General features: G+C 37.4%; 1 protein-coding gene across 1 annotated transcript in view; it reads left to right on the top strand.

Moving 5' to 3' along the window:
• The window catches only part of DGKB (diacylglycerol kinase beta), an 820,417-nt gene that overhangs the window by 784,647 nt on the left and 14,407 nt on the right, over positions 1-21,363 (top strand). The window lies entirely within an intron of this gene.

Genomic DNA, 21,363 nt, shown 5'->3' with positions numbered 1-21,363 from the left:
TGGAGTAATAAGAACATGAAATAGAATGTATTCAGTAATATAATTGTCCTCAAGGAACTTACATTCTGATAATAGGAGATTTAGTAAATTAATAAATCAATAAATATTGACAAATATGCATAATGTAACTTTTGATTACAAGAGTTATGAAATATGGTGAAGAGGAACTAAAGATGGAGTATGCAGAAGACTGCTTTCGGTAGGTGTGTCTGTGAGGCCTTTTTCAAAGAAGGACCCAAAAGCTCAAGTGTGTTAAACAGTAAGAGGGATGGTGTGACCAAAGCTTTAGATGTAGGGTGAGAGTGTAAAAGGCAAAGTAGAAAAGATGGGCAGGAGACAGACAGAGTAGGAAAAAATGATGGTGAATAATTACCATCTGATTCCGAGCACAATAGGAAGCTTGTTGAAGGCTTGAACAGTTGAAGGCTTTAAGCATCATCTGATTTACATTTTTAAAGTTCACCTTAACTGCTATGTGGAGAATGGATTGTATTGAGTAACAAGTGGGACATAAGGTTCAACAAAGCGGTCTATGCTTGGACAGCAATAGTGACTAGGAAGTGGGTGGATATGAGGGGCTGGTGTTTCATGGTTATAGGTGAGTGTTGTGTTGGGTGTTCTTTTAGAGAAATAATTAATATGCAACCTTATATTCAGTTCAGTTCAGTTCAGTCGCTCAGTCATGTCTGACTCTTTGCGACCCCATGAATCGCAGCACGCCCTGCCTCCCTGTCCATCACCAACTCCCGGAGTTTACTCAAACTCATGTCCATCGAGTCGGTGATGCCATCCAGCCATCTCATCCTCTGTCGTCCCCTTCTCCTCCTGCCCCCAATCCCTCCCAGCATCAGGGTCTTTTCCAATGAGTACTTATTAAATATTCACACAAACTCTAAATAATGAGTATCACCATTTCTCAGAGGGAGAAAACTTTGTCATTAGAGGGTCACATAACTTCCTCAAGGTCAGATATGTAGCACATATGGAACTCTAACCCAGGACACTTTGATCATTCATTAATCACTAGTTTTTGGCTACCAATTCCAGAAGCACAACTTAGTGTATAATATGGGAGTTTGGGGTTTTACCTTTCCATTGCTTTTGACTCTAAAGCATTTCGCTCAACCTTTGGTATAACACATAAATATGACTTTTTGTTTATTCCTGGCATATTTCTTTTAGGTAATTGGCCCCGAGTGTGTGAAATCTACTAATTCCATAATAATAATGTAAGACAAATTTATCAAAAAGTCTTTCGAGGATGTCAGTTTCTCATGCCTTCTCGTATCTCTGTGCTTGATTCCAAATATCTTTTTAAAAATCTCCTGTTCGTCCTTTTACCAGCACGTGTGTATTTACATCTTGTTTCTTATTCTTCACTCTCCCAATGACACTTCGGAGTTCGCCTTTGCACTCACATGAGTAGTAAAGGCCTGGTTACTGTCGTTGCCGGTGGTGGTGGTGATGTACTGGCTGTAGAGATCAGGATGATGGTGGTCATGGTGGTGGTCATGGCGGAGCTCCTGGTGATGGTGGCTTCGACGGTGCTGGTGCTGGTGGTGATGGCGGCCGACGGTGGTCCAGATGACCTGGCAGAGGTGCCGCCAGCGTTGGAGGCGCTCGTAGCCACAGCGGTGGTGCTGACCGTGGTCCTCACGCAGGGTGGCAGGGGCAGTGGGGGTAGCAGCAGTCTTGTTTGAATGAAACGTCCCTGCTCTTCAGTCTGGGTCACAAACGAGTAAATGAAAGACCATGAAACCAAGCAGCTTTCATCAGCACCCTGCCTTGTTTTGGACTCTTCTCAGACAGAAGCGAGATTTAGTCCCTCAGCCATCTTTTAAATCAAGAAAGAGTAATGGCAACAATAATATCTAGCATTTATTAAGCTTGTAGTTTGTGCCACTTGACCTGTATTGACACATTGAATTCTCACAGAAGGCATATAATAAGCTTCATTTTATGGGTAAAAGAGCTGAGGCAAAGGTTAGTTTGCCTGATTCCACACACAGTAAGTGGCAGAATAGAAGCTAAAATGCAGTTAGCCTGGCTCTACTGTCCGTCCCCTTCATGGCTGCTCCCCACCCTGGCTCTCCACCTAAGAAGGCCCCAGGCCATCCCTGTGGCCTGCCACGCTAGAGCTAGAGCATGACCTTTGCTATTAATAAATCCCTTCTGCCTCTCCCCAGCCAACAGGTGAAGTCTGTTCTCTATTAAAGTCTAATTAATATTTTATAATACTTGTAGTACATTTCACACAAGCTTTCCTAGTGACTCTTGTGTTACCCTTTCTCTCAAAGAATAATGAGATATTCATTTCAGCTATTAATTATCAAGATCTAAACAATGGTTAAATTAGTAACAAGTTTTATATAATATCTACTTTAGTTTTCTCTCTATGTAATCTCTCTTATTCATTCAAGACACTTATTGCAGTCTACACATTGGGCCAAGAACTGTACTAGACTATGGCTCATTATTGTTATTTCACATTCTGGCATACCCTCTTTTTCCTAGAACCACATGGAAATCTGAACTTTAAATTTCGTTTTAACTATAGAGAATATTTAGTATTCATAGCACTGGTATGGTTGAACTAAAGAGTGTTCTTTGCTTCACTTGAATAACACATTGTTCCTCTTACAGAAGATAAAAACAAGAGAATGTTCAAATTCTTTGCTGAATTTAAATATCCATAAGCCGATATTCAATTTATGAAGGGATTGCTCTAGATGTAATTTTAGAGCATAGCAGTTCTGCTTTTCTTTAAGTGAAATATTTAAAATAGAAAAGCAAGTGACAAATAGGTCTTGATTCTTAAATCAATGAACACTTTTAAAAACCAGAGTAATACAAATTCTGGAGATGGATGTGGTGATGGTTGCCCAATAGCATAAATGTACTTACTGCAGTTGAACTGTATATTTTAAAAGGACTACATTGGTAAACTCTACATTACATGTATTGTACCACAATTTTTTAAAAAAGCAATTGAAAAAAAATTAGGGTGATATTCACTTACAGATTTTACCAATTCTAAGTTCAACTATCGGGTCAGGGCAAAAAAAAAAGCAAGAATTCAAAGCTATCTCTTCAAATGCATGCTTTGCAATTATTTTTGTGATTATCAACTTACTAGAAAGTAGTCAGCAGAAACTTGTTAGTTATGCCTGTGTTCACAGTTTTGTAAGAGTCAATGAGTTAACAGAGAATAGATTTTAACCATTTAACAATTGTTGTTGTTCAGTTGCCAAATCGTGTCAGACTCCTTGCAACCCCATGGACTGCAACATGTCAGGCTTCCCTGCTCCTCACCACCCACCGGAGTTTGCCCAGGTTCATGTCTGTTGAATCGGTGATGCCATCCCACCATCTCATCTCCTGTTGCATAAGCGTAACAAACTAAAGACACAGTTGATTCTAGAAGACATTATGTTGCAGCAGTTCATGAAGAGCCTTTCTTCAGGGTGGAGTCTAGAACTTAACTATGCTCCCCTTCCTATCTTCTTCCTCCCCAGTCCTTCCCCCTGAGGACTTGGAATATTCTGACTTTGTTGTCAGTATGTTCTCATTGTAGGAAGGAAAAAAAAGAATAGTTTCGATAGGAGAGAAGGGAGAGTAGTAATGTATGAGAGGTCATGCACTAGGTCAGATTTCGTATTGGATCTGCACACCCAGCCCTCCCACCCCAATTCATTACAAGTGATGGGTGCCTAATTTGTTTCATTAAGTGAGGAACAACCCTTCGAAGCCTTGAATTCAGTGTAACCAAAATGGGCTCATCACGTACCTTCTTCCGTCTCCTCCCCACCCACCAATAATGACTTCTTCTTAAGCTCCTGAATCCCTGTCCTTCCTTTTACCTTATTGAGCTAGGGGAGCTCAATCTTTGTTTCCTAAGCTAGAAATATGAGAGTCATCCTGTACTTCTCTTCACACCCTAAAATTCAGTATCTCTGCCCACTTGATCAAGTGTCATATTTCTGGGTCTTTTCTTTTAATCCCTACCACCATTGTCCTAGATTTGGCCCATTTCATTTCTCTCTCTCTCTCATCAGGTACCTCTTCAGTCTTTCCCCCTCTCCATTTTTTTTTTTTTTTCTATTTAAATTCATCCTTAACTTTTCTACCAAAATGATCACTGTAAAATACTAATCTCACCATGGCACTCTTCTAACTAAAACATTTAATTACTTTCTATCTGATAAAGTATAATTTGAATCAAGCTTCCTGTTTCATTGCAATCATCAGTTACTTCTTTTTGATATTTTCGTGTACTTTGCTTGTGCCCAAATAAACCTTTCTTCGTCTTCAGTTGAGTTACACAACCCGTCTTTTGAGACTCGTTTCATGCTTCCACTCCCCCCTTTTTGAGTATCACCCCTCCCTTTACTCCATCTCATCTCTGATCCCTACTAGTCTAAAAACTCAGCCCCAGTGCTTTATGACTTTATCAAAGAACTATCTGTGTTAAACTGAAATCATTGGGTTTTTGGTAGCTTCTTGGTAGGCACAAGCTTACTGAGGTCAGGCACTATGATTTTGGTCACCTCTCTACCTCCAGAGAATAACACTGTGCCTCATACATCATTAGCTGCCAACACCATGTGTATTTTGAATTTGTGTTTCTTAACTAATTCTTGGAGAAGTGTAACAATTTTAAAAAATGCTTTCTACTAAATCTTTCACTGAACATAATATAGATTGGCTAGCAATTCATTCTCATATTTTTCATATATGCATACATGTAGAAGTTATATTAAGTTATCTTTATTCATTGCATTCTCAAAGCAAAGAATTTTGAATGTACCAGGAAGAAATACTTTCTTAACCTTAAAAGATTTAATCTCTCTGTTTCCTGATAGAGGACAATTAAATTTCTTGGGCCGCTTCCTTCTGTATTATCAGTTATGTATTCATTTTACACATTGTATAGGCTGCATTCTGTTAATATGTTGAAATATTAATGGTCATATGTGAATTATTACTTGTGTTACTTTTATGAAAAGTAATGCCAAAGAGGTTGTAATGCAATATCACTCTGGGTGCTTTGTGTATGATTAATTCAGAAAGGATGCCTGAAACTTTCTTCCATGTGGTAGAGGATGGGAAGGAAGTCAGGAACACATCATAAACTAAATGGTGAGATGACCACAGGTGAAGTGTCCATGGGCCAGCTCCCTCCTTCAGTCCCTATTCCCACTGTGTGGGCCATTCTGTAAGATACTGTTTTCTGACTTGCATGCCACTTTCCTTCCCTTGCTCTAGCATCTAGTGGATTCAGACACTGGCTAGTTGCCTAGCCTTTGCCTGCCCCCTCTCTTAGAAAAGCTGGATCTTTTTCCTACAGCCCTAAACACTGAAGTTACTTGGAGTTTGTCTTCATTTTGACACTTGTTTTTATAAAGTGAATATATTCAGAACAGTTTTAAAATGCAAACTCTTTAAAAGAGAAACAGTTTTGGGGCCTATTAAATTTTATTTATGTGCTCATTGTAATTATTTAAAATAATCATAATTTTAAAGGGTTATTTAATCTGAAACCATTTGCTGAAATACAAATTAATCTCAGGACATTAAGACAGAAAGCAAAAATTTTATAAATGTAAGATTTTCCAGTTCCAGGAATTTAGTGATATGTAGATGAAGGCTAATTGAATTTCAAAATATTTAGATGTCATTAAGATGTTTGGAAGAAACTGTAGTAATAATGTTTACCATTATTTAGCATCATTTACCAGTTTCTGTTCTGTATATTCATATTTTTATTTGAGCCTCAAAACAACCCTAAGAAGTCAATAAAGTTATTATAACTCCTATGTGTGTGCTGTTGCTCAGTCATGTCCAACTCTTTGCAGCCCCGTGGACTGTGGCCCACCAAGCTTCTCTGCCCATGGAATCTTCCAGGCAAGAATACTGAAATCGGTTGCCATTTCCTGCTCCAGGGGATCTTCTTGACCCAGGGATCAAACACATGTCTCCTGCACTTCTTGTATTGGCAGGAGGATTCTTTACTGCTACACCACCTGGGAAACAATACCATGTCATAAACTGAAAAATTAAAACCCTGAAACAGATGAGCCAGCCACTTTGTTCAAGGCCACACACTTAGAGGCCGTCAGTGGGCTCTGACGCCTTTCCCCTGAATTAGGAGGTTTTGCTGCCTCCCTCAGTTGCTTGTATTAGTAATCAGTTACAGCTTATCACTTATAACAGAATTCAGTTCTTTTTCACCTTGTTTACATTTTTCCTCTTTATTTAATGCATTATTTTTTAATTAATTAATTAATTTATTTTATTTTACAACATTGTATTGGTTTCGCCATACATTGACTTAAATCCGCCATGGGTGTACATGTGTTCCCCATCCTGAAACCCCTCCTGCCTCCCTCCCCATCCCATCCCTCTGGGTCATCCCAGTGTACCAGCCCCGAGGATCTTGTATCATGCATCGAACCTGGACTGGCGATTCGTTTCACATATGATAATTTACATGTTTCAATGCTATTCTCTCAGATCATCCCACCCTCGCCTTCTCCCACAGAGTCCAAAAGTCTGTTCTTTACATCTGTGTCTCTTTTGCTGTCTCACATATAGTATCATCGTTACCATCTTTCTAAATTCCATTTATATGCGTTAGTATCCTGTATTGGTGTTTTTCTTTCTGGTGTACTTCACTCTTTATAATAGGCTCCAGTTTCATCCAACTCATTAGAACTGATTGAAATTTATTCTTTTTAATGGCTGAGTAATATTCCATTGTGTATATGTACCACAGCTTCCTTATCCATTCGTCTGCTGATGGGCATCTAGGTTTCTTCCATGTCCTGGCTATTATAAATAGTGCTGCGATGAACATTGGGGTACACGTGTCTCTTTCAGTTCTGGATTCCTTGGTGTGTATGCCCAGAAGTGGGATTGCTGGGTCATATGGCAGTTCTGTTTCCAGTTTTTTACGGAATCTCCACACTGTTCTCCACAGTGGCTGTACTAGTTTGCATTCCCACCAGCAGTATAAGAGGGTTCCCCTTTCTCCACACCTTCTCCAGCATTTATTGCTTGTAGACTTTTGGATAGCAGCCATTCTGACTGGCGTGAAATGGTACCTCATTGTGGTTTTGATTTGCATTTCTCTGATAATGAGTGATGTTGAGCACCTTTTCATGTGTTTGTTAGCCATCTCTATGTCTTCTTTGGAGAAATGTCTGTTTAGTTCTTTGGCCCATTTTTTGATTGGGTCTTTTATTTTTATGGAGTTGAGCTGCAGGAGTTGCTTTGTATATTTTTGAGATTAATTCTTTGTCCGTTGCTTCATTTGCTATTATTTTCTCCCAATCTGAGGGCTGTCTTTTCACCTTACTTATATTTTCCTTTGTTGTGCAGAAGCTTTTAAGTTTCATTAGGTCCCATTTGTTTATTTTTGCTTTTATTTCCAATATTCTGGGAGGTGGGGCATAGAGGATCCTGCTGTGATTCATGTCGGAGAGTGTTTTGCCTATGTTCTCCTGTAGGAGTTTTATAGTTTCTGGTCTTACATTTAGATCTTTAATCCATTTTGAGTTTATTTTTGTGTATGGTGTTAGAGAGTGTTCTAGTTTCATTCTTTTACAGGTGGTTGACCAGTTTTCCCAGCACCACTTGTTAAAGAGATTGTCTTTTCTCCATTGTATATTCTTGCCTCCTTTGTCAAAGATAAAGTGTCCATAGGTGCATGAATTTATCTCTGGGCTTTCTATTCTATTCCATTGATCGCTATTTCTGTCTTTGTGCCAGTACCACACTGTCTTGATGACTGTGGATTTGTAGTAGAGTCTGAAGTCAGGCAGGTTGATTCCTCCAGTTCCATTCTTCTTTCTCAAGACTGCTTTGACTATTTGAGGTTTTTTGTATTTCCATACAAATTATGAAATTATTTGTTCTGGTTTATGTTATTCTTTGCCCCCCAGTATAGCCAAAGCCATCCATCTGATTACCAGAATTACCACTGAGCAACATGATTATGATCATCCAACTTCCTGATCTCAAAGTTCATTGCCTCTTCATTTCACGTGGCGTAGAGTTCAGTGTCCTTGTCACGCCATTAAATCACTCTCCTGAGGCTCCTATCTGCCAACCATACTTCGCCGGGACCTCTTTCCAAAGGCTTTCTGCTCATACTGCTTAATTATGTACCTAAAATCTCCATCCCTTATTTTGTGGTTTAGAAATAGACACATTTCTTGCCTTCAAGCATGCTCACGGGGAATCTGTAGTTTCTTCTAGCAGTTCTCTGGGACTCATTTAATCTTTCCTGTGGTTTATTATTTTGCCTGAATTAATTATCCTATGCTGTTGGGATATGTGTATTTTTATATGTTACTTTAAAATCTTTCTGGAAGGCACTAGAATATAAATGTACATATACCAAAAATAAAATAAGATCTCTTCCTTCAATGGCAAGCTTAGCATCAATTTCCTCACGAAACCTTTTTAACTCCCTATCTATCTGAAGTAAACTGTCTGATTCTTTGCAGTCCTGTGACTCTCTATTGGTATTTTCTCAATACCATCTCAATCACAGCTTTGTATTTCAGCAATGCACATATTTGTCCAGCTCTTCTGACTTAATTGTAAGCATTTTATGATTTCACCCTTACTTCCTCTTCATACCTCACATTCATAATATGGTTTCTGATGCAAAGTCCATATTTGAATTATTGCTCTGCAATATGTAATGCATCATTTTTCCAAGGCTGCTTTTAAGAATTTTTTTTCTTTGTCTTGACTCTTCAGTATTTTGATTTTAATGAGTCTGGTTATGGATTTCTTTGAACTTATTCTTATTTTGGTTTCTCTGAACTTCATGAATCTGTAGGTTTATGTCTTTGGCCATGTTGGGAAGTTTTCAATCATTATTTGTTCAAATATTGATTTAAGCCCACTGTCTTTCTCCTTTTCTTCTAAACCCTGATGACATGTTTTAGATATTTATATAGTATCTCAATATGAGCCTTAGTTAATTTTTTCCTTCCTCTTTGTTCTTTCTTTTCTTCATACTAGATAATATCTATTCACCTATATTCAAACTCACTGGCTTTTTCCTCTCTTATCTCCATGCTGTTCTTGAGCCCATGCAGTTAACTTTTATTTTGGTCATTGATTTTTTTTTTTCTGTTGTAAAATTCAGTTCTTTATGTTAGGCTTCATAAGGTCAAATCTATGCATATATTGCTCAGGGGAAAACTCAGGGGATCATATACTACTTTAAGAGACAGTCTCTTTGAGGCCCTCTCCACTCCAGGATCTCCCTGATGGTTTTTGACTCCCAGGACTCCTCTGATTATAAATAGAAGGCTTTCGTTTCTCTGCATTGCCATGTACTTCTTCATATAGCTTCTGCCTCCAGGGCCCTGTGGTAAGGGGATAAAGAGAGAAACCATCAGTAGGTATTTGCCCATGATTTGGGGACCGACCATAGTTTCATGGGCCAGAGAGAGCTTGACGGGAGCTGTAGGCACCTGCCACTGCTGTGGAATTCCCAGGTGACTGGGGTAGGAGAGATTGGGGTGGCGAGGGGAGGGGTGAAATGAAGCAAGATGCCTCTCTCACCCTCTCTGACCTCTCCCTACAGGTCATCATTTCCTACCCCTTGAACCAGAAACACAGGGATTTTTGATGGAGCTCTCCGTCTGTACTTGTTGTAGAGTTCCAGGTGTTAAGCCACCTTTAACTCCAGACTGGGAACTATGAGAGGGAAGGAAAAAACAGGACGATATCACTGGTTCAGGGACACTCCCTGTCCTGGTTTCCTTCCCCAGTCCACCTGCTGTCACTCGCCTCTCAGCAGTCCATACTTAGCTGGGCCATGTGTTCTGTATAGGGTTTGTAGTTGCCTTCACTGGGAGAGTCATGGAATGTGCCTACTTCTTTTTGACTAGAACGGAAAACACCACACCTCTCCTTCGATTTTGTATATGGCAGTGTTGAGCTCTGCATGAATAGTCCCCATAAGATTGGTATACTATTAGCCAGAAGTACCTGTCTGCCAACTTTAGATTTCACAGTATAGTCCCCACTTACATGTATTTTATAAAAATTCTAAATAAATCTCAGAAGTGCTCTAAACCTTGAATCATAAATCTTATTTTTTTTGAGAAAACTTCATCAGTTTTCTTCCATTCCTGTGTCCTGCATTTAAGCAGAGACCATATTTACCTTGTCACTGAGTAAAAGTAATTGACTAAAAAGGCATAGATTTTCTACCCGCCTATACAAATAAAGGCAAGCTTTAGGTATTTGTCTAGACAGTAATGATGTGGATGACCATATGAGGGTGTTCGTTTGTTTTTTTTAAGATTACTTTGTGTATAGGTAAACATGTTTTAAGACTATTGCAAGTAAGTTATGTGATTATATGGGAGGCTTTTAGAGTGCGGTGGTGAGGTTAGATGAATGTTCGAGGTCATGAAGTAAAGAGTTGTAAAACTGGGACTATTTCTAACTTATTTTTTCTAGTCTCATCCTCAGTTCATTGGGCTTATTTGCCTAAGGATAAAAAGTTCAAAGAGGAGAAAATACAAGGTCTCTGAAACTTTTGTAATGCACAGTAGTGGGAAAAGGAGCACAGGTGTAAAACAAGCAGCCAGGCAGTGAGATTTTCTCCTGCAGCTTCTGACCACTGCATAGCAAGCAGAGGGCACCTACGTAGAGAAGCAAAGTGAGCAGTTTTAAGGAAAGAGGTTGTTTTAATGGCCCTTTCAGCCCACTTGTAAAGTTGAATATCATGAAAATCCTTTCTGCTTGGAATACCATTTAAATGAGAATTTCATGTGATATTATATTAGAAAATACAGTAATATCAGATGGATTGTTTTGTTCAGTTGCTAAGTCATGTCTGACTCTTTGTGACTCCATGGACTGCAGCCAGGCTCCTCTGTCCTCTGCTGTCCCGGAGCTTACTCAGACTCATGGCCTTTGAGTGGGTGATGCTATACAGCCATCCCTTCCTTTGCCACCTCCCTCTCCTTTTGCCTTCAGTTTTTTCCAGCATCAGGGTCTTTTACAATGAGTCGGCTCTTCTCATTAACTGACTAAAGTATTGGAGCTTCAGTATCACTCCTTCCAATGAATATCCAGGGTTGATTTCCTTTAGAAGTGACTGGTTTGATAGCCTTCCTGTCCAAGGGGCTCTCAAGAGTCTTCTGCAACACCACAGTTCAAAAGCATCAATTCTTCAGCGCTCAGCCTTCTTTATGGGTCCAACTCTCACATCCATACACGACTACTGGAAAAACCATAGCTTTGACTAGATGAACCTTTGTTAGCAAAGTGATGTCTCTACTTTTTAATATGCTGTCTAGGTTTGTCGTAGCTTTCCTTTCAAGGAGCAAGCGTCTTTTAATTTCATGGCTCTAGTCACCATCTGCAGTGATGTTGGAGCCAAAAAAAATCAAGTCTGTCACTGTTTCCACTGTTTCCCCATCTATTTGCCATGAAGTGATGAGACTGGATGCCATGATCTGTATTTTCTGAATGTTGAGTTTTAAGCCAGCTTTTTCACTCTGCTCTTTCATCTTCATCAAGAGGCTGTTTAATTCCTCTTTGCTCTCTGCCATTAGGGTGGTGTCATCTGCATATCTGCAGTTGTTGATATTTCTCCTGGCAATCTTGACTCCAGCTTGTAAGTTGTCCAGCCCGACATTTCACATGATATACTATGCATAGAAGTTGAATAAGCAGGGTGACAATATACAGCTTTGACATACTCCTTTCCCAGTTTGGAAACAGTTCCATGTTGGATTCTAACTGTTGCTTCTTAATCCACATACAGGTTTCTCAGGAGGCAGGTAAGATGGTCTGTTACTCCCATCTTTTTAAGAATTTTCCACAGTTTGTTGTGGTCTACACAGCCAAAGGCTTTAGTATAGATGTCTTTCTGGAATTCCCTTGTTTTCTCCAAGATTCAATGGATGTTGGCAATTTGATCTCCGATTCCTCTGCCTTTCCTAAACCCAACTTGTACATCTGGAAGTTCTTGGTTCATGTATTGCTAAGGCCTAGCTTGAAGGATTTTGGGCATAGCCTTGCTAGCATGTGCAATGAATGCAATCATATGGTAGTTTGAACATTCTTTGGCATTGTCTTTCTTTAATGTTGGATCATTTGTTTCCACTGTTTATGTGCTTATACCTCTCTCTTGATTACCAAAGATACAATAAATATTTTTAAAGGCAAATCCTGGCCAGAACAGTGTTTCCTGACAAGAAGCTACTAAAGTCTAAATATAAACAGTCCATGAAAAGATTTATGGGGAGAATGGGGCAAATTTGAGAAACTGGCATCCATAACTAAGTCCACTTCTCTAGCCCATTAGCAGAAATTCAAAGTCGTCTGTGGTTAAAAATATTTTTCATTCCTTGAACATAGTATTTTATGGTATTTTCATAAGGAGGGGAGGAAAAAGCTGCTTAGAAATAGTATAGCAAAATACCTGTATCCCAATCGGTAGAAAACAGAAATAAAAGCCAGAATCCAGGGTCTCATATTTGTTGTATTGGTGACCTCTGGACTTCAGAGAATTACTTAATTGTGGAACTGTATTTTTATTACTAAAACCAACTACTTACAAATTATGACAGTACTGGAGGGTTGTTGAAAATTAGTTTGTATCTCATTTGTCGACACTAAAAAGGTAATATTTTCTAGTGTTTATTAGTTTTGTTATAACCAATAATACACATGAATTTTCTTCTTTTTCAGTGTTCAGACTAACTTCCTTGTTATTCTGAGTTATACAGGGAGAAAAAATAGTTAAACTCATGGTATTTTGTGCTGGGATAGTATTTGACATCTTTTTAAGATTTCGCCAAGGTGTTAATAGAAAATTAACAGTGATTCTTACTGTTTTCCTGTAATCATTTACAGATAAACTCATATTGGAAAGGATATCACTTTGCCATAATATTTAGCATCTTTAGTAATTATATAAAAGGAAAATTATATTAAAACTCATGCAGAATAGAGTAGTGCATGAAAATGCAGATTGCCTAACTCCTGAATCTCCCAAGACCCTTGCATTGTCTATTAAATTGAAATAATATTAAATAATAGTTAATGCATCAGGTTGACTTCCTGGGAAGTCTTATTTTGAAAATTTGATAAGAAAATTACTTTCTCATTAAAAGTTACACAGCTATTGTAACGTGACACTTGCTGCCTTAGCAGATACACCATTTTTAAGGAATCTTAAGTGGTTCTAATGGCTTACTTTAGAGAAGGGAAAAAGTAGACAAGGTAACGTGTATTTTTGGTGCTAAAAGGAAAGAGGTAACCCATAAATTATCAGTAGGAAAATTGTTAATGGGTGGATGTACACCTGAAAATTACTATTTACTTAATATTTAAACATAAAGTAAGGATGACTCTTAAGATTCTTTATTTGTTATGGGTCTAAATCTTGGTATTTTGAGGAAAAGAAAATTATCTATTAATAACAGTCTTCTGTCATCTTGAGACATAGTTGGATAATCAGATGGCTGTTCTTGTGGGTATACTTTTTAAGATATGAGTGGTAGTAAGACTCCAAAAGCAGTTAAATAAAACATAAACTAAAAGCATCCTTTTACCTAAGACTTCATTGGTAAATGCTCTTGCATAGATTTACATTTCTAAGCCTCTTTCCCCCCGCAAAGACTGGCATGTTAGTGTTTAGTGGCATTATTTTGTGTGTTCCCCTGTTACTTATGCATTAATTAGTTTTGTTTACCTGTGCATAATTTTTTCCTAATTTCACAACAGTTGTTATTTTTGTAATTGACAATGCAATTTACTGCATGTATGCTTTCAGGCCTGCAAACAAAGATGTTAAGGTGTAGAGCACCAACCTCTTCATCTTAGATTGTTTAAAAAAAATAAAAAAAGAATTGGTTGTGACTAATTTCTAATTAATTTGCAGTGGTTACAGGGAACAAAACAATTGCACCTACTAATTAAAATTTAAAATATTCCAAAGTGTCATCTTTAGGTGTCTGTGGAATATATAATTTCCATTTTGGTTCATTGCTGGATCTGTAACATCCGTGAGCCTGACAGCTCTATTAATTTAAAGTCTCAGTAATACCTATTAGTACAAAACATGAAAAAACTACCATTAATCATTTATTTTAATTTTGCAGCTCTGTCATTTTCTCAGTATGTTTTAAAATTATGATGACACCATAATGTGCACAAATCGACCTGGGTGAAGGGAAAACAGATCGCTCTACTTAGGAGAGATACTGATGTCCATTGTTAGAGCTTAATTGATGCCAAACTGATTAGATTTGCTTACATTTTGCACAAAAATATTTTAAACATATTTAAACCTGTTTAAATATTTTAAACATTAAAAATATTTTAAAGATTTTCTTACTGCATTGTATTTTTAAAATTATCCCAAATGAGTTATGTTTACAATTAGACTTACACCTTTTTATAGCTCTTTAATACATTCTTTTTAAATGTTGTGAAATAAACCTACATTGTTCTTTTATTTTTCATTTTGAAACCTGAATTAATCTACACTGTTTCAATTTAGAAAAGTTCATTTCCACTTAGCTCGAAGATAATAGTGTCTTTTATAGATATGTTCTTGGATAGGAACTCCAAACCCAAAGTGGACACAATGTCCAAAGACATGAAAGGACAAAAATTGAAATAAGAAATATATATTAATATAATACCTTATGCATTTTTATTGATGTGATCTGGGACTGTTCATGCTGAAAGTGATGGAATTATATGCACTTAACAGAATTTTGTCATTAGTTTTCTAAAGGACCAGTAGATATTTACATTTAAATCTGGTTCAAAATTAAATATATTTCTCTAGAATGGGTAAAGTTAGTAAGTCTCTTAATTGATGGGAATTGTTGTACCAATAGATAAGTTTGATTTTTTTCTTTCCAGAGCAGTCAGGGGTCTCTTTTTTGGATACAAACTATAGATTCATTAGGCCTGAACCTGATCTTCCTCCCTTGTGAAAGACTTTATGTAGTTCTTCATTTCTTCTGATTTTGTGCATTAAAAATTAGAAAATACGGCTAGCATATTCTAAACTTTTCTTCAAAATGTAACATAAAGTATTGCTAAAAGTTTTCAAGAGTAAACCTTCTTATTCACGAACATTTCATAGAAATATTCCCAAGATGGGTTAACAATTTGAAATAAAAATTTTAACTAAAAACAATAAATTACACTGAATAAAATTTAATCATTTATTGTCTTTATTTCCATGAATAGTTAGAACACAGGTGCACATGTCTTATTTGAGGAGACTTTTAAAAAAGAGAGGATTTTAACATATTACAGACATACCTAGGAGATATTGCAGGTTTAGTTCCATACTACAATAAAGCAAATAATACAATAAGTCACATGAATTTTTTTTTTTTTTTTGGTTTCCTAGGTCTTGTATGTTATGTTTACCATGTCCTGTAGTCTATTAAGTGTATGATAGCACTTTTCTAAAATAGAAAGTGTAAACCTAAATTTAAAAAAAAGAACATAACTTATATTTGATCCTTCAGTGAGTCATAATCTTTTTGCTAGAGGAGGGTCTTACCTGGGTGTTGACATCTGCTAACTGATCCAGGGTAGTGGTTGCTGAAGATTGAGTGATTGTAGCAGTTTCTTAAAATAAGACAACAATGAAGTTTGCTGCATTGATTCTTCCTTTCCCCAGTCAATTCCTCTGTAACATCAGTGCTATTTGACAGCATTTTACCTACAAGATAACTTGTTTCAAAACTGGGGTCATTCCTCTCAAACCCTGCCACTGCTTTATCAACTGAATTTATGTGATCATCTGCGCTCTTTGTTGTCATTTCAACACTCTTTACACAATATCCACCAGGAGCAGATTCCATCTCAAGAAACTACTTTTTTTGCCCATCCACGAAAAGCACCTCCTCATGTGTGGAATTTTTATCATGAGATTACAGCAATTCAGTCATATCTTCAGGTTCCACTTCTAATTCTTGTTCTCTTGTTATTTTCACCACATCTACAGTTACTTCCTCCGCTAATGTCTTGAACCCCTTAAAGTAATATATGAGGGTTGGATCAACTTCTTTCAGACTCCTGCATTGTTGATATTTTGACCTCTTCCCATGAATCAAGAATGTTCTTAATGATGTCTAGAATGGTAAATCCTTCCCAGAAGGTTTTCTGTTTACTTCACCTAGATCCATCAGAGAAATCACTATGTGTGGCAGCTATAACCTAACAAAATGTGTTTCTTAAATAATAAGACTTGAAAGTCAAAATTAATTCTTGATCCATGGACTGTAGAGTGGATATTGTATTGGCAGGCATGAAAACAACATTAATCTCATTGTATATCTCCATCAGAGTTCTTCAATGACCAGGTGCATTGGCAGTGATATTTTGAAAGGAATCTTTTTTTCTGAGCAGTCCATCTCAACATTGGGCTTAAAATATTCATAAACCATGTTATAAACAGACGTACTATCATTCAGACTTTGCTCCTTCATTTATAGAGCACAGGTGGAGTAGATTTAGCATAATTCTTAAGCATCCTAGGATTTTCAGAATGGTAAATGAGCACTGGCTTCAACTTAAAAACACACACAAAAAAAAAAAAAAAAAACACCACGTGAGTTAGCCCCTAACAAGAGAGTCAGCCTGTCCTTTAAAGTCCTGAAGCCCAGCATTGACTTCTCCTCTCTAGCTATGAGTACTGACCCCGGGTGGCTCGGTGCTAATCTGCTCGTAATGCAACCCAATCCCTGGGTTGGGAAGACCCCCTGGAGAAGGGAATGGCAACCCACTCCAGTATTCTTGCTTGGAGAATTCCATGGAGCTTGGTGGACTACAGTCCGTGGGGTTGCAAAGAGTTGGACACAGCTGAGCTACTAACATTTTCACTTTCTCTAGCTGACATCTTCTTCCCATAGAAGGCTGTTTTGTCTACATTGAAAATCTATTGTTTGGTATTGCCACATAATTAATTGTCTTAGCTAGATCTTCTGGATAGTTTGCTGTAGCTTCTACATCTGCACTTGCTGCTTCACCTCATACTCTTTCGTAATGGAGATGACTTCTTTCATTAAACCCCCTGAACTAAGCTCTGTTAGCTTCAAACTTTTCTCATAAAGCTTCCTCATCTCCCTCAGGCTCCATAGAACTGAGGAGAGTTAGGGCCTTGCTCTTTATCAGACTTCAGCGTAAGGGGATGTCGTGGCTGATTCAGGCTTCTATTAAGCCACTGAAACTTTATCCATCTCAATAATAAGGCTGTTTTGCATTCTTATCATTCTTGTGTTGACTGAAGTAGCACTTTTGGTTTCCTTCAAGAACTTTTTCTTTGCAATCACAACTTAGCTGTTTGACACAAGAGGCCTAGCTTTTGGCTTGTCTCAGCTTTTCACATGCCTTCGTCTCTCACCTTAATCATCTCTAGCTTTTGATTTAAAGTGAGAGATATATGACTCTTCCTTTCTTTTTTTTTTTTTTATTTTTTTTTTCCTTTTTTTTTTTTTTTATTATTATTATTATTTTTTTTCCAGTGGGTTTTGTCATACATTGATATGAATCAGCCATGGATTCACATGTATTCCCAATCCCGATCCCCCCTCCCACCTCCCTCTCCACCCGATTCCTCTGGGTCCTCCCAGTGTACCAGGCCGGAGCACTTCTCTCATGCATCCCACCTGGGCTGGTGATCTGTTTCACCATAGATAGTATACATGCTGTTCTTTTGAAATATCCCACCCTCACATTCTCCCACAAAGTTCAAAAGTCTGTTCTGTATTTCTGTATCTCTTTTTCTGTTTTGCATATAGGGTTATCGTTATCACCTTTCTAAATTCCATATATATGTGTCAGTATGCTGTAATGTTCTTTATCTTTCTGGCTTACTTCACTCTGTATAATGGGCTCCAGCTTCATCCATCTCATTAGGACTGGTTCAAATGAATTCTTTTTAATGGCTGAGTAATATTCCATGGTGTATATGTGCCACAGCTTCCTTATCCATTCATCTGCTGATGGGCATCTAGGTTGCTTCCATGTCCTGGCTATTATAAACAGTGCTGCAATGAACATTGGGGTGCACGTGTCTCTTTCAGATCTGGTTTCCTCAGTGTGTATGCCCAGAAGTGGGATTGCTGGGTCATATGGCAGTTCTATTTCCAGTTTTTTAAGAAATCTCCACACTGTTTTCCATAGCGGCTGTACTAGTTTGCATTCCCACCAACAGTGTAAGAGGGTTCCCTTTTCTCCACACCCTCTCCAGCATTTATTGCTTGTAGACTTTTGGATAGCAGCCATCCTGACTGGCGTGTAATGGTACCTCATTGTGGTTTTGATTTGCATTTCTCTAATAATGAGTGATGTTGAGCACCTTTTCATGTGTTTGTTAGCCATCTGTATGTCTTCTTTGGAGAAATGTCTGTTTAGTTCTTTGGCCCATTTTTTGATTGGGTCTTTTATTTTTCTGGAATTGAGCTTCAGGAGTTGCTTGTATATTTTTGAGATTAATCCTTTGTCTGTTTCTTCATTTGCTATTATTTTCTCCCAATCTGAGGGCTGTCTTTTCACCTTACTTATAGTTTCCTTTGTAGTGCAAAAGCTTTTAAGTTTCATTAGGTCCCATTTGTTTAGTTTTGCTTTTATTTCCAATATTCTGGGAGGTGGGTCATAGAGGATCTTGCTTTGATTTATGTCGGAGAGTGTTTTGCCTATGTTCTCCTCTAGGAGTTTTATAGTTTCTGGTCTTACATTTAGATCTTTAATCCATTTTGAGTTTATTTTTGTGTCTGGTGTTAGAAAGTGTTCTAGTTTCATTCTTTTACAAGTGGTTGACCAGCTTTCCCAGCACCACTTGTTAAAGAGGTTGTCTTTTTTCCATTGTATATCCTTGCCTCCTTTGTTAAAGATAAGGTGTCCATAAGTTCGTGGATTTATCTCTGGGCTTTCTATTCTGTTCCATTGATCTATATTTCTGTCTTTGTGCCAGTACCATACTGTCTTGATGACTGTGGCTTTGTAGTAGAGTCTGAAGTCAGGCAGGTTGATTCCTCCAGTTCCATTCTTCTTTCTCAAGATTACTTTGGCTATTCGAGGTTTTTTGTATTTCCATACAAATTGTGAAATTCTTTGGTCTAGTTCTGTGAAAAATACCATTGGTAGCTTGATAGAATAAACAAAATTGACAAACCATTAGCAAGACTCTTTAAGAAACAAAGAGAGAAAAACCAAATTAACAAAATTAGAAATGAAAATGGAGAGATCACAACAGACAACTCTGAAATACAAAGGATCATAAGAGACTACTACCAGCAGCTCTATGCCAATAAAATGGACAACTTGGATGAAATGGACAAATTCTTAGAAAAGTATAACTTTCCAAAACTGAACCAGGAAGAAATAGAAGATCTTAACAGACCCATCACAAGCAAGGAAATCGAAACTGTCATCAAAAATCTTCCAGCAAACAAAAGCCCAGGACCAGATGGCTTCACAGCTGAATTCTACCAAAAATTTAGAGAAGAGCTAACACCTATCTTACTCAAACTCTTCCAGAAAATTGCAGAAGAAGGTAAGCTTCCAAACTCATTCTATGAGGCCACCATCACCCTAATTCCAAAACCAGACAAAGATGCCACAAAAAAAGAAAACTACAGGCCAATATCACTGATGGACATAGATGCAAAAATCCTTAACAAAATTCTAGCAAACAGAATCCAACAACATATTAAAAAAATCATACACCATGACCAAGTGGGCTTTATCCCAGGAATGCAAGGATTCTTTAATATCCGCAAATCAATCAATGTAATACACCACATTAACAAATTGAAAGATAAAAACCATATGATTATCTCAATAGATGCAGAGAAAGCCTTTGACAAAATTCAACACTCATTTATGATTAAAACTCTCCAAAAAGCAGGAATAGAAGGAACATACCTCAACATAATAAAAGCTATATATGACAAACCCACAGCAAGCATCACCCTCAATGGTGAAAAATTGAAGGCATTTCCCCTGAAATCAGGAACAAGACAAGGGTGCCCACTCTCACCACTACTATTCAACATAGTGTTGGAAGTTCTGGCCACAGCAATCAGAGCAGAAAAAGAAGTAAAAGGAATCCAGATAGGAAAAGAAGAAGTAAAACTCTCACTGTTTGCAGATGACATGATCCTCTATATAGAAAACCCTAAAGACTCTACCAGAAAATTACTAGAGCTAATCAATGAATATAGTAAAGTTGCAGGATATAAAATTAACACACAAAAATCCCTTGCATTCCTATATACTAACAATGAAAAAACAGACAGAGAAATTAAGGAAACAATACCATTCACCATTGCAACAAAAAGAATAAAATACTTAGGAGTATATCTACCTAAAGAAACAAAGGACCTATACATAGAAAACTATAAAACACTGATGAAAGAAATCAAAGAGGACACAAACAGATGGAGAAACATACCGTGTTCATGGATTGGAAGAATTAATATTGTCAAAATGGCTATTCTACCCAAAGCAGTCTATAGATTCAATGCAATCCCTATCAAGCTGACTCTTCCTTTCATTTGAGCATTTTGAGGCCATTATTTGGCCAAATTTCAGTATTGTAGTGCTCAGGGAATAGGGAAGCCTGAAAAGTGGGAGAGAGATGGGGGAATGGCCAGTCACTGGAGCAGTTAAAACACACAAAATTTATCTATTAAGTTTGCCATCTTACATGGGTACAGTTCATGGTGCCCTACAATAATAAGAATAACATCAAAGATTACCTAGCACAGATCATCACAACAAAGAGAATAATAATGAGAAAGTTGGAAACATTGTGATAGTTGCCAAAATGTGACACAGGTGCATGAAATGAATGAAGACTGTTGGGAAGATTATGTGAATTGTGTGCATAGACTTGCTTGATGTGGGGTTGTCACAAGTTTTCAGTTTGTATAAAAAAAATGCCTAATATCTGCAAAGCACAATGAAATGAAGTGCAGTGAAAGGAGGTATGCCTGTACATTGCTTTATCCATGTGACAATTTGCTGTGTGAAAAGACCACATAAAAGAGGATATATAAAGTATTATTTGTGAAAAGTAGAATCACAAATTGTGAATATTGTTAATATTCTCCAGTTGCAGTCAAGGAGAAAATTTTTATTGTTTTGTTATTTTTTAAAAATTTTTGCTTTTTTCCCACATGATCAAATATTTGGAGAGACCCTTGAAAAAGAAAAATAGTTTCTAGGTTAAGTTGTGATATCATTTTTCTGCAAAGACATGAAAATTATAAAAACATTTTTTAAAAATGTCATTGACCTTCCTGGCTACCAGCTTATAATGATGAAATAAAATGAAAA

The sequence above is a fragment of the Dama dama genome, chromosome 18 (genome assembly GCF_033118175.1).
Source record: "Dama dama isolate Ldn47 chromosome 18, ASM3311817v1, whole genome shotgun sequence".
In the NCBI taxonomy this organism is placed as follows: Eukaryota; Metazoa; Chordata; class Mammalia; order Artiodactyla; family Cervidae; genus Dama; species Dama dama.
The sequence above is the reverse complement of the archived record's forward strand: the minus strand, read 5'-3'. Positions and strand labels throughout refer to the sequence as shown.